The following is a 12,276-nucleotide window of genomic DNA, read 5'->3' as shown; positions in this document are numbered from 1 at the left end:
GTGGTCTGTCAGTGCTGTGTGTCAATGGCAACTGTGGGAGCCAGCAATGTTCCCAAACATTGCTGCTTGGGATGCAGCATTGACCTCACTAGGAAACTAAATAAACCATTGTGATCTTGCAAAAATGGCACAGCCATTGTCCTGTGCATTTGTGGGTGCACAACTGAGCAATCCCAAGCAGGGTACCCAAACCTTCATGGAAGACGCTATTTGCATAGAAGTTCAAAGCAGTTGTCATCCTGACAGCCTCAAGAAAGTGGAGTCACAGGTAGACAAGATCGTGAAGAAGGCATGTGAAATGCTTTCCTTTATAGGTCAGAGTATTGAGTATGGGAGTTGGGAGGTTATGTTGAGGCTGTACAGGACTCTGGATAGGCCACTTTTGGAATATTGCATGCAATTCTGGTCTCCTTCCTATCCAAAGGATGTTGTGAAACTTGAAAGGGTTCAGAAAAGATTAACAAGGATGTTGGCAGGATTGGAGGATCTGAGCTATAGGGAGACGTTGAATAGGCTAGGGCTCTTTGCCCTGGAGCATTGGAGGCTGAGGGGTGACCTTACAGAGGTTTATAAAAGCAGGAGGGGCATGGATAGGATAAATTGACAAAGTCTCTTCTCTGAGTGGGGGAGGGCATAAGTTTAGGGTGAGGGGGGAAAGATATAAAAGAGACCTAAGAGGCAACATTTTCACGCAGACGGTGGTACATGTATGGAATGAGCTATCAGAGAAAGTGGTGGAGGCTAGTATGATTGCACCAATTAAAAGGCATCTGGATGGGTATATGAATAGGAAGGGTTTAGAGGGATATGGACCGGGTGCTGGCAGGTGGGACTAGATTGGGTTGGGATATCTGGTCCTTGATTAGTGGTGCTGGAAGAGCACAGCAGTTCAGGCAGCATCCGAGGAGATATCTGGTCAGCATGGACGAGCTGGACCGTAGGGTCTGTTTCCATGCTGTACATTTCTATGACTCTGTGACACTAAGAGCATGGCCTCCCTGCAGCCTTCACGTGTCTCTGTCTTAGTTCGTCATGTTGTCCTGGGACATATTGGAGCTTAGATTGCCACTCCACCTTGCTTTTATCCAGGAATTGGAGTTGGAACTGAAAAGTCCTGGTTGTTTTGTGGATTCCTCACATCCTGATGGGCCTTGTGACTGCAACCTTTTCCTGACGTGGTCCTTGTCCTTCATATTGGCCTCCTGCTGCTCCTGAGCTTGCTGGTCCTCCTCCATCTGCCTGTGCTTTTGGAGGGCACCCACGGTAACCTGTATCCCATTAGTATAGGATGCAGGACTCTTGGTGGAAATGACTTGTGTTGGAATATAAGCGAAAGATTCTCTTGATCCTCTGCATCATTGGTGGCATATCCCACAGACATACATACTACTCCGTGCAGTGAGAGACATGTTTTAACCACATAATGACAGGCATGTCTCCATCATTTATTCAGCCTCAGCTTCAACAAGTGCTTTAAGATGTCGTGTGAATTGAGTGACCAGCGTCTTGCATCAAAAGAGTGTCTAGTGCACACTGCACCCCTCCCATCCCACAACGCCACAATTAATCAATTTTTCATTGTATTCAGTACAGACCATCATTAAGTTTACAAATGATGAAGCAATCGTTTGTGTATCCCACGAAATTCTTGGAATTTGTATAATTCTGGTCAGCATTGGCATCTCTTTAAGTGATCAGTGAAGTCAACAGTAATGAGATGCCAGTGTTCAATTTGCAAGAATCAATGGCATGGTACAAATTGCCTTTGAACCCTAAGCATATTTATCCTCTATGCATTGCAAATGAATAATTAAATTATTGCAAATTAAATGGAGCTGGAGTTTGCAAATGTTCGCTTTGTATTTGCCCCTTCGATGCTCTATCGCCTGACAAAAGTGGATCCTGCACATTCACCCATCCAAATGTCTGTGCTACTCTAAGCTTTGTCCCAGCCATTTTTCAGTTACACTTTGTATCCAGAGAATGGCAAGTGAGTTTATGGAATGCAGCTTGTGGCAGACACCATCAGTACTGGGCTCTGCCTGGTTATCACACCCCCAGAACTTGCCCTCTGTTGTTGTTCCAATAACCACCCATAACCCAGCAAGAGGGAATTGTGCTAATAACTTAGCTTAGTCACGAGTGCTTTTTTTTTTAAAAAAAAAATCTGAGCAAGTGTACGCCTTCTGGCCCTTTTGAGCCTGCTCTGCATTTAATGTGAGCATGGGTCATCATCCAACTCAGTACACGGTTACTGCTTTCCCCCCCTACCTTTTGATCCCTTTAGCCCAAAGAACTATATCTAATTTTTAGTTTTAGTCACAGATTCATTACATTGTAGGCAGTGTTCAATGTATGGAGTGGATTGGTTAAAATGTTGCTTTGTTTCTTTAAATAATAAGGACTGAAGTAAGATTAAGGAATTTGAGAATTCTACCTGTTTCTGATTTGGCATTGACAACACACTGAAGATACTCAAGTGGTAACATAGATGGGGCAAGTGAAGTGAAAAGCCCTTTATGGGTGAAAACAGCTTGAATGAAATTTCACATGGAACATAACAAGACAGGTTTTTTTTGGCGGCAATAAGACAAAAATTGCTGGAAAATCTCGGCAACTCTGACAGTATCTGTGGAGAGAAAGCAAAGGTGATGTTTCAGGTCTGTGACCTTTCAGAACTCTTTTCCTGAAGAAGGGTCATTAGACCCGAAATGTGAACTCTTTCTCTCCACAGATGCTGCCAGACTTGCAGAGTTTTTCCAGCAATTTTTTATTTTTCTTTTAGAATTAAGACAAGTGCTTATACACTTAATGATAAGATCCTAGGGAGTGTTGCTGAACAAAGAGACCTTGGATGCAGGTTCATAGCTCCTTGAAAGTGGAGTCGCAGGTAGATAGGATAGTGAAGAAGGTGTTTGGTATGCTTTTCTTTATTGGTCAGAGTATTGAATACAGGAGTTGGGAGGTCCTGTTGTGGCTGTACAGAACATTGGTTAGGCCACTGTTGGAATATTGCGTGCAATTCTGGTCTCCTTCCTATCGGAAAGATGTAGTGAATCTTGAAAGGGTTCAGAAAAGATTTACAAGGATGTTGCCAGGGTTGGAGGATCTGAGCTACAGGGAGAGGCTGAACAGGCTGGGCCTGTTTTCCCTGGAGCGTCGGAGGCTGAGGGATGACCTTATAGAGGTTTACAAAATTGAGGGGTTTACAAAATAGGATAAATAGGCAAAGTCTTTTCCCTGGGGTCAGGGAGTCCAGAACTAGAGGACATTGGTTTAGGGTGAGAGGGGAAAGATATGAGAGAGACCTAAGGGGCACCTTTTTCACGCAGAGGTGGTACGTGTATAGAATGAGCTGCTAGAGGATGTGGTGGAGGCGGGTAAAATTGCAACATTTAAGAGGCATTTGGATGGATATATGAATAGGAAGGGTTTGGGGGGATATGGGCCGGGTGCTGGCAGGTGGGACTAGATTGGGTTCGGATATCTGTTCGGCATGGACAGGTTGGACCGAAGGGTCTGTTTCCATGCTGTACATCTCTGTGATACAATGTATCCGGAGGTTGGTAGGGTGGAAGGTTAGGACCAGTGGGGTTCTGTCCTGGTGGCAATTGGAGGGGCGGAGTTCAAGGGCAGAGGAGTGGGAAGTGGAGGCGATGCAGTAGAGAGCATCGTCGACCACGTCGGAGGGGAAATTGCGGTCTTTGAAGAACGACGCCATTTGGGTTGTTCGGTGGTAGAATTGGTCCCCCTGGGAGCAGGTGCGGCTGAGGTGAAGGAATTGGGAATATGGGATGGCGTTTTTACAGGGGGCAGGGTGGGAGGAGGTGTAATCTAGGTAGCTGTGGGAGTCGGTCAGTTTGTAGTAAATGTGTTGAGTCGGTCGCCCGAGATAGAAATGGAGAGGTCTAGGAAGGGGAGGGAGGAGTCTGAGACGGTCCAGGTAAATTTGAGGTCGGGGTGGAAGGTGTTAGTAAAGTGGATGAACTGCTCAACCTCCTCGTGGGAGCATAGTAATTCTTTGTCTGATATACATTGAAAGGTGGATCTTTGTTAAAACATTGATACCAATGTTTAGACCATGCAAAATCCACCCACTTGCAAGGAAATAAAATTGGAAAAAATATAAAATTGGAGACCCTGTATCTGCTGGGAACCCCGTCTCTGCAAGGCGGTAATACTGTAGTGTCATTGTTGCCGGACAAGTAGTCCAGAGAATAAGCTAATGTTCTTGGTCTCAGCTAGAACTCCACCATGGCAGAAGGTGGAATTTGAATTTACTGAAATGTCTTAAATTAAAGGTCTGAGGACCATTGCTAATTGTTGTAAAAACCCAGCTGGGGGCAGGGAGAAGAGAAAGGAATTTTGAGTACAGTAATGCGATACTGGTGGGTTTAATGGGATTGTGTTTTTACCATTTGTTTCTGGATCTTTAAATGTGTCATATGTAAATAATTGGGTTATTCTATTTTACCTTAATTTCCTTTGTATAACTTATTATTAAACCTGCATCTGCAGCATTGAATATTTGCATTTCAGTGAAAGACCACCTTGTTAAAATAACATAATTTTTCCAAGCCAGATTTCAGTCTGGAATCTGACTTGTCCAGTTATTATCACAATATTAACTGGGATAATAGTGGTTTGTCACTGACCTCAGAACTAACCAGTTTCTTGCAAGAAACACTGTTTTGATTGGACTTCGGAGGATAAAGACACAATTCTAAAAGCATAGCCAGGTACAAAAATAGACTTTAATCTGTTCAATAGGCTTGTAGTTGAATGATAACTTATTTAAGCTATTTAAGAAGCTAATCCTAAATTAATCTTGGTAATTTAAATCAATCTCAGACACTGATCTCAACAGTTAATTTGTAATCAAATAGCGGATGCTGAATTACTGTAACATAACTGTCTTTTGTAACTTCTATTTATTTTGTCAGTTAACGCCATCTCCCAATTAGTTTAGTATTTAGTGTTAAGTTTCAGTACTGCTAACTATGACGTCAAGCTTGATAAACAATTGTTGGTGCATGACAGCTGCCTGATTTTTAATTTGCAACAAGAGTTAATTCATTAATTTAGCTTGTGGCATTCTAGGTTGGAAATTAATTGAGGACTTGGCCTTTCTACTCCATGTGCTTTTTGCTGCAATTAAATGGGAGTAAACACTGGTCTATCTTCAGTTATCTGTCTTGCCTCCATTTGCTTTACATCATTTGTAAGCATAAGTGCAAATATAATCCAAAACAGTGTAAGAAAAGCAAAATACTGCAGGTGCTGGAAATCTGAATTTAAAAAATTAAATTGCCGAAGAAACCCAGTGGGACTGGCAGCATCTGTGGAGAAAGTAAGAGCTAGTATGAGCTTACGTCTAAAGTCCGATTATAAATTCTTCTAAAATTATCTTCTGAAGATGATTTGATTTCCCACTCTGGCACTGAAAGTCTGACTCCACGTCAGCTGGAAGGCAATCATGCAGTCTCCTAGTAAAGAGTAAGTGATGGAGAGGTACAGCTAACTGATGTTCCTGTGGAAGGTATTTTGACTTCTAATGACTGGTATTGCAGGTGAAATATAGGTGAGATAAATGGCTTCTTGGAATTTTGATAGTAACTACATGGTAACCTCAGAATTGGCTGGAAATGTGCAGATTACATTTGAGTACATCAATAAGTGACAGGACCATGAAGCTGGAAAAAGAGGAGACATTGTGAGAAACTAACTAAGTGAAGTATTGGAGGCTGGAGAAAGGTGCAGAAGGCGCCAACCTTAAATTCAGATAAGGCACATGATAGTGCTGAAAGAAGGAAAATGGACTTGATAGTGAGGGCAGGGCATTGTGCAGGACTGGAACATTGAAGGTTACTGATCTTCTCATTGAAGAAACACATCTCAAGGTAAACAACGGAGCAAGGACTGGACCTAGACTTTCCTTCCCCTTGCATATTTCTAGTATGTACATGACAATTTTTGTGATATTTGAATCTGCAGCTGCATCAAAGAATTTCTTTATGCAGCTTAATAAACTTCATCTTGCTTTCAAATTTAGTATTCAAATGGAACAATCAAATCATCTCCCTTTTCTTGATGTATCAGTTGAAAATTCTACTGTTTTTGACCGATGGACCTCAGCTTTCAGTACATATGTGCTGCAAGGTCAGTTTTATCGGTAACCTATTGAATAAGGCCCTAGCCATCTGCTTATCAAGTAGGTTTGATGCTGTGAGAGCACATATCAAAACTATCCTGTATGGTTTTGGATACCCTGCTAAAAACATCAATCATGAATCATGAAGACTCGAAAAGGGCTTATTTCCACCACTTTCCGTTAAACCATAGAACATAACAGAATTAGGCAATTTGGTGCATCAAGTCTGCTCCACCATTCGATTGTGGCTGATTAGATTCTCAACATCATTCTCTTGCCTTTTTCCCACATTACCTTTGATTCCCCTTACTAATAAACAATCTATATGCCACTGAGTTAAATACACTCAATGACTTGGTTTCCACAGAGTAGCTGCCATCCGTCTGAAGGAATTTCTCCTTATTTTGGTTCTAAAGGGTCATTCCCTCACCCTCTGCCCTCTGATCCTAGTCTGTCCTGCTAGTGAAAACATAATCTCCATGTCCATTCTATCCAGACCCCTCAATATTCCCTAGATTTCAATGAATATCTACCTCATCCTTTTCAAATTCCGTTGAATACAGACCCAGAGTCCATAACCACTCCTTGTATGACAAGTCCTTCATCCTCAAGATCAGTCTTGGCAATCTTCCTATGGGCCGCCTCTAAGGCCAACACGTTGTACCTTTTATGTACTAGGTCCAAACCTGGTCACAATATTCCAAGTGCGATCTGACCAGACCCTGAAACAGCCTCAGCAGTGCATTTCTGTTGTTGTATTCTAGTCCTTGAAACAACTGCTAGCATTGAATTTGCCTTCCTAACTGCCAACTGAACCTGTATGCACTAACCTTAAGAGAATCCTGAGCTAGGACTCTTTAAATCCCTTTGTGCTTCAGATTTCTGAAGCCTTTCCCCATTTTAGAAACTAGTGTGCCCCTTTTAAATAAATATTAGATTAGATTCCCTACAGTATGGAAACAGGCTCTTTGGCCCAACAAGTCCACACCAACCCTCTGAAGAGCAAACTACCTAGACCCATTCCCCTACCCCATATTTACCCTTGACTAATGCACCTAACACTATGGGCAATTTAGCAATTCACCTGATCTGCACATCTTTGGATTGTGGGAGGAAACCAGAGCACCCAAAGGAAACACTCGCAGACTCTGGGAGAATGTGCAAACTCCACACAGACAGTCACCTGAGGTGGGAATCGAACCTGGGTCCCTGGTGCTGTGAGGCAGCAGTGCTAACCACTGAGCCAACATGCCTGATCCCTTTATTCTTCCTACCAAAGTACATAACCGTATTCTTTCCCACATTGTTTTCAAACTATCCACTCTTAGCCTTCTGAGGCTTCCCTATCTCCTCAAAAATACCTATCCCTCCACCTATCTTTGTCATCTGCAAACTTAGGAACAATGTTCTCCATTTCTCCTTCAAGATTGTTGATGTATACAACTAACCCCTCCAGAAGTCCACTAGTTACCAGCTGCCACCCTTTCAAAAAAAAAATCCCTTTATATTCACTCTGTCTTCTGCCAGTCAGCCAATCCTCTATTCCTATCATACCTTATCCCTTGCCCCTAACACACTGAAGAGTTATCGAGACTCACTTAGATTGCTCTCTCTCTCGGATGCTGACCTGCTGTGACTTATCGCATTTTTAGTTTTCAGTCCTTGGCCCTAACACCATGGGTTCTTAGTTGAAACTTTATTGCTGGAACAGCACAGCAGGTCAGGCAGCATCCAGGGAACAGGAGATTCGACGTTTCGGGCACAGGCCCTTCTTCAGGAATTCTTAGCCTCCTGTGTGCACCTTGTCAAAAGCCTTCTGGAAGTCCAAGTAGATCAAATCCACTGACTCTCCTTTGTCTAACCTGTTTGTTACCACCTCAAAGAATTCTAATGTGCTAGTCAGGCATGACCTCTCCTTGACGATGCCATACTAACACTGTCCTATTTTACCATGCACTTCCAAGTACTTCACGATGTCATCCTAATAATGGGCTCTTAAAATATTAGGGGTCTGTGCGGAGCGATTCAGAGAGCACCTCTGGGCCACCCGGACGAACCAACCCAACCAACCTGTAGCACAGCATTTCAACTCCCCCTCCCACTCCACCGAGGATATGCAGGTCATTGGACTCATCCACCGCCAAACCACAACAACCCGACGGTCGGAGGAGGAGCGTCTTATCTTCCGACTGGGAACCCTCCAACCGCAGGGGATGAACTTGGACTTCACCAGTTTCTTCATCCCCCCTCCCCCCACCTTGTCTCAGCCGGATCCCTCCAGCCCGGCACCGCCTTCCTGACCTGCAGTCTTCTTCTTGACCTCTCCGCCTCCATCCTACTCCGACCTATCACCCTCACCTTGACCTCTTTCCACCTATCACATTTCCAACGCCCCTCCTCCAAGTCCCTCCTCCCTACCTTTTATCTTCTCCTGCTGAACACTCTCTGCTCATTCCTGAAGAAGGGCCTGTGCCCGAAACGTCGAATCTCCTGTTCCCTGGATGCTGCCTGACCTGCTGTGCTGTTCCAGCAATAAAGTTTCAACTCTTAAAATATTACCACTGACTGAGGTCAGGCTAACCAACAGACAATTTCCTATATTCTGCCTCACTCTGCCAACAGGGGTGTTACGTCCTCTAGGACTGTCCCTGATTTTAGTAGTTCCACAATCTCGTCCGCGATCTCCTTTATAATCCTGCAGTATAGTCCTCCTGGTCACTTAGCCATCTTCAGACTTTTCAGCTTTTATAGCATGTTCACGTTAGTAATGACCACTACATTCACCTGTGTCCCTTGACTTTATTGAATTTCTGCTGTGCTATTGGTGCCTTCCACCATGAAGTCTGCGAATACCTATTCAGTTCCTCTGCCATTTTGTTCCCCATTACTACTCCAGCCTTGTTTTCCAGCAGTCCAGCACTCCAGCAGTCTATCTTGTCCCTCTTTACTATTTCAATATTTTGAAAAAAAACTCTTGCACTCTTTTATATTACTAGCTAACTTTCCTTCATATTTCATCTTCTCCTGTTATTGCTTTTTTTTTAGTCTTTCTGACTTCTAAATGATTCCCACTAATCTTTATCACATTGTATACTTTTAGTTTTGCTTTTATGCTGTCCTTGACTTCCCTTATCAGCCATGGTTGTTTCATCCTCGCTTAGTATGTTTCTTCTTAAGATGAATTTCTGCTGCGCCTCTAATTAGCCCCAGAAACTCAACTGCTCAACTGTCTTCCCTGGTAGGCTCCACTTCCACCAACTCTAGCCAGCTCCTCCCTCATGTCTTTTGTGGTTTATCTTTGCTCACTTGTAATACTAGTACATCTGATTCCAGCTTCTCCCCCTCAAACTGCAGAATGAATTCTATCATATGGTCACTACCTCCTTCGCCTTAAGCTCCCTAATCAAGTCTGTCTCATTACACATCACCAAATCCAGAATTGCATGCTGCCTAGTGAGTTCTGCCACAAGCTGTTCCAGACACCAATTTGCAGACATTCCACAAATTCCTTTTCTTGGGATTGCTACAAACTTGATTTTCCCAGTAGACCTGTATATTGAAGTCCCCATGATTATTGTATTGGTGCCTTTCATACATAGCTTTTCTATATCCTGAACTATTTTCTTCCCCATATCCTGACTACTGATAGGAGGTCTTTACATAATTCAGCAGGGTCTTTTCTCTGCAGTTCCTCATGGTTCAGAAGAGATTTACCAGGATGTTGCTGGGAATGGATGGTTTGAGTTATAAGCAAAGGCTGGAGGGCTAGGACTTTTATTTTTAACTGGAGTGAGGCGGTTGAGTGGAGATGCTGTAAGGGTTTTAAAAATTGAGAGGGTATGGATAAGGTGAATAGCAGGTGACTTTTTCCCCGGGTAGGGGATTTCAAGATTAGGGAGGATATTTTAAGGTGAGGTAAAAGATGTAAAAAGATATGAGGCAATTTCTTTCAAGTGTTTCATGTGTGGAATGAACTGTCAGAGGAAGTGGTGGATGCACATTGTTACAACGTTTAGAAGACATTGGAATATTTCCATGAATAGGAGATGTTTGGATGGATGTGGGCCTAGTACAAACAGGTAGGATAGTTGAGTTTGGGATTATGGTCAGCATGGACTGCTTGGACTATTTCCATGCTGTATGACTCCATAACTATAACGCTACCCATACGGATTCTGTACCTCCTGACTCTATTACTTGCTCTCAATTTAAATTCATTTCTTACTAACAAGTCAAATTGGCCCCTGTGCGCATCTGTCTGTCCTTTGATAGGATGCAAATCTTTAGATGTTTAGTTCCCAGACCTGATTCCCTTGCAGCCACATCTCTGCCCACAATGTTGCAGATTGAAATCTGCAACAATCTTGAGTGACCTTGTTTTATCTACTGCATGCATTTAAATAGTGTCTTCAGTCCTGCATTAAGAGTCAACCTCTTCTCATAGCTGTTCTCTTCCCTCCTGTGCCTGAAGGTAGATTCCAGAGCCTATCCTCTTTCTGTTACAGAAACTTTAACCTCAGCTGAGCCCATCGTTCCCTTTTCCATTTCCATAATTTTTCATGTGGACAGCACAAGCAGGCAGGCATGCACATGCACACAGACTTATGCAGTTCACAAAGATTCTGGTCCCTGTAGGATTCAGATGAAGGCCATTCCATTGGAACAGTCCTTTCCCTCCCCTGGATGGTGTCCAGTCTACTTCGGATTACTCAAAGAGTAAAATGTCGCAATTACAGGTGAAGTTCGTTGTCGCCTTCTACTACAATTTGGTAAATCTACAAACAGTTGAACAATCAACATCCTTTGTCCTCCAGCACCCCACACCCAGCTCTGATGTAGAGTCATCTAGACTCTGAACATTAGCATGCTCTCTCTTCATGGATGCTACCTGGCTTGCTCTAGTGCTTTTATTTACAGTAGTTTCCTCCGTTAAGTGTGCTGCTATCAAGCCCAGAAGATATTTGCTGACCACATGAGTATTAAAATGAGTTTTGGTACCAGTGTGATGCCAGAAGTACAGGCTGCGTTAATCATTTCCCATTGACCACTTGCAATAGACAGCATGCCACTTGTGTTCAACCTGACTATGCTAACAAGTTTCGGAAAAGCATATTCATTATCAGAAATGATTCTGCTGTTAAAACTCATTTAATAAATAATTTAGACTGTGCTATGAGTTAGGTCAGAAACCAATTGAAGAGAATCTTTTGGGATCACTGTGAAGCATGTGTGTGTGCTAGAAACCCCATGTATAAATGCACAAGACCATGTTTTATTTCGGGAAAAGGAATTTGTACTTTGTATCTTTTCCAAAATTTAAAAAGAAGTGCATGGAGATATCCAAGCCTTGTTGCATCCCTATAGTTCCACAGTGACCATTTAGAATCTACCTGCCTGATCTGAGAGTTAAGATAGACTGTTAACTTTTCTTGCTGCGATCGTCATGTCAGTGATGGTTCATCCTCTCATACTGTATAAAATGGTGTCCTTGTTCAAGTCTGTTCCTTGTGCCCTAGTTCTCAATGCAAATTGATAAGCTTCAACTTCTGATCTCCTTTTCAGAAATATTTATGTTCTAAGCTGCCAAGCAATGTCTAACAAGTGGCTTTTGCAAGAAAGGTCCCACAATGCTAATCCATGAACTTTCATCTTGAAATCAAACTGGTCTAGTTTCTCTTCTCAATCTCACCAAAAGAAGTGCTTTCATAACATTGCCTTTTCTCAAATGTTTTATATGCGCTATTTGCTGCTTTCCTATTGATATGATTGATCTTGCTACACTGAACCATAAAAGAATTGGTATTGAATTTCTATCTTGTGCTGCCTTGCAAGACTTGTGGGGAGACGAGCAATGCTGCAAGATGTTGGTAATTGTGGATGCAAACAAAAAGCTTTTTTTAAAAAGCAAAATAAGTTGTAGTGTTTAAAGCTAGTATTATCTATTATTTAACCACATAAGTATAAATTAAATGTCAGTATTATCATCCTCCCATCTCCTTTTCAAATCACAAATCAGCTGTGCCTATGCTGTTGTTGAAAGCTCATGTTTTTGTAATAATGGTAACAGAACCCATTTACAAATTTAAATGGATTACCATGGCATTAGTCATTGCATAATTAACAAA

At 42.5% G+C, this 12,276-nt stretch overlaps 1 protein-coding gene across 2 annotated transcripts in view; it reads left to right on the top strand.

Annotated features, from left to right (window-relative positions):
- The window catches only part of ap3b1a (adaptor related protein complex 3 subunit beta 1a), a 315,493-nt gene that overhangs the window by 51,724 nt on the left and 251,493 nt on the right, over positions 1-12,276 (top strand). The gene's annotated exons all lie outside the window — the stretch shown is intronic.

Source organism: Chiloscyllium plagiosum, unplaced genomic scaffold (assembly GCF_037043375.1).
Source record: "Chiloscyllium plagiosum isolate Xiang-an unplaced genomic scaffold, Cpla_swu_hap1 HiC_scaffold_2, whole genome shotgun sequence".
Lineage (NCBI taxonomy): Eukaryota > Metazoa > Chordata > Chondrichthyes > Orectolobiformes > Hemiscylliidae > Chiloscyllium > Chiloscyllium plagiosum.
This window is presented reverse-complemented; position numbering and strand designations above follow the sequence as displayed.